This window comes from Nothobranchius furzeri, chromosome 8 (assembly GCF_043380555.1).
Source record: "Nothobranchius furzeri strain GRZ-AD chromosome 8, NfurGRZ-RIMD1, whole genome shotgun sequence".
Lineage (NCBI taxonomy): Eukaryota > Metazoa > Chordata > Actinopteri > Cyprinodontiformes > Nothobranchiidae > Nothobranchius > Nothobranchius furzeri.
In genome coordinates, this window is record NC_091748.1 from 39,011,453 (window position 1) to 39,013,952 (window position 2,500).

A 2,500-nucleotide genomic window follows, 5' to 3' on the forward strand; every position below is an offset into this window, starting at 1 on the left:
CTTTTGCCCCTTTAATTCAGTGCAGATGTGTGCCCCACCTATTTATAACTGTATAAATGATTTAATACATTTAATTTTTTAATAATTATTTAAGATGTAGTGTGAAGCAGTGGTCTCAACTTATCCGTCTTGAGTGCGATTAGAGCAGGAATCCAATGTTTTCTAGTATAATCTAATGATATCTGGAGGTCGCAACGACCTGAAGCCCCGCCCCCACCTCCTCCATCCTTGGCGTTAGTTCTCGTGGCTCCGACGATGTGTGAATATTGCCACCTGTAACACTTGACTCCTGCTGTTTTACTGTGACGTTCTGTTTTCTACGTTGAACACTGTTTTCTGTACGTGTCCGTGTATTTTTTATTAATTTTTTTTTGGTAAAAGCATATTTATTTCACTATTTTTGTAGACAAAAAAAAATTTGGTTTTGATTGTATTTTTCTATTTAAATGAGACTAATATTAAAACATTTATTTCCCCCTCCACACCTAAAGGTTCTTTTGGAAAATGAGGAATCATGTCACAGCTAAAATCATGAAAAGTTTTTGATACACAGCTGTTTCTTGTTTCGACACACATTTAGGTTGAAGACAGAAAACATGAAGGTTTTATTTTATTCTGGGAAGACACTTGACATTCTCCCCCCGTTGCATCGAGGCCCCGGCTGCCTGTCCTCATAGATGCTCTGAAACTTGAATTTAACACATTTTGAAAGGCTGACTAACCTCGAATCTGTGTTGTGATGTGCAATACTGTTTCTAATGTTTGTATAAAAGTAAGAACTACAGTGTAGACCTTTTTAATGCAGATTTATTTTTTTCATTGCATATTTTGCAGATTTCTGATCCACAGTGTCATTTTTTACTGTCAGAATAACAAAACCCTGTTTTTTCATTGCAAGTATTTTTAAATCCAAATATCTTTGTACTGATGTAAATGATTGTAGTTATTTTGAATAGTGTTTTGTTAACAAAAGGAGATACTTTTTCATGCATATTTCTATTTCCTTTCATCTTGTTTTATCCTGCATTTTTATTTCTATATTAATTGTAGCGAAATTCTTGAACTTTTCTCATGTAAGCGTCACTGGTATTTTTTTATTTAAATTTTTTTTGTGAAAAAACATAATATATTTCAGATGCTAACTTCTAATATATTTTGAGTTTGATTATTTTCAAAGCTAAATATTTGTTATTTTACTGTTAAAGTGACTAATTTCTTAATCAAATGTTGTGTAAAGATTCACAAAAGCGGTTTATGAGGTGTTTGGATTGCAACTATTATTGAATGGTTCTTTGATATGCAAAATGAATATCATGTCTATTTTTATTTTTGTTGGTTTTGTATTTAAATGGGGTGTTGATCTTTTCTTTTTCTTTCACTTCCCAAATAAAGACCCATTCTGTTTGGACACAATCCTGCTGCATTTTTCTTTTAAGCCTCAGGAAAAATAAACTTTTTTGTTAAGTCTAGTCTTAAATAATTGAAGTTAAACACATATTTTGGATAACCCCACAATAAAACACTTTCCTGTGTTGCAACTTTTAGCATTACATCATATTTAAAGCTTGATAACTAAGTAAAAACGTTCTTTTAGTACTTTCTTTTAACTTGTTTTTTTTACCCGAGCTCATTGATATGTTAACGGGGCCTTTCTAGGTCAGAGCAGATTTACTTTGAAGCAGGAACAATAGATACTCATCCTGTTGACTTCTATTTCATTTGGGACACAAGACATATCCAGCCTAAAGGTGTGGAACATTGATTATAATCGCTCACTCTGTGTTTTTCATGCAGGCTGAACATGAAAACAGTCTCCTGCACCTATCTCCTGCATTAGCTTCTGATAGAAAATAGACTGACTCTAGGAATTCAAAAGTCTCCTCCAGCTGAAATATCTGTGCTGATAACTAAACAAAACTAGCTGTTTGTGTTAGTGTGTGCAGGGTATCCGCGGGTCCGTAAAAAGTCTTAAATTTGCTTTTCCAAATTTAAGGCCTTGAAAAGCCTTAAAATGACAAATACTCATTAAATCCAGTTTCCAAAGGTCTTAAATTACCCAATAAACAAGATTATTTTATTATTATGATTATTTTATTTCTATAAACATTTTCGTGACTTTCTAGTGAGTGTTCAGCGTTTTTTGTGTACGATGTTGCCGTAAGCGGAACCGTACACATCAGTTGGTTGTGAAAGGGGGCTATTTTTAGATGAGCACATTAGCTGGTTAAGCAAGTGGGAGCTTGCGCCATGGGGAAGTGCAAGTTTAATGGTAACTGGATGGCTAATCCCACGATCGCGGCGTGGTTAGCACCGGTTCCAGGCAACAGCTGGAAATTATAGCTTACATTTAATTTTAAAAATAGCTTCAATTTGGTCAAAGTGGCCTTTAAAAAGGTCCTAAAAAGTCTTAAATTTGGCTCCCTTAAACCTGCAGATACCCCGTGTGTGGGACAGCAGTAGCTCAGGAGGGAGAGCGGGTTGTCCAGTAATCGAAAGGTTG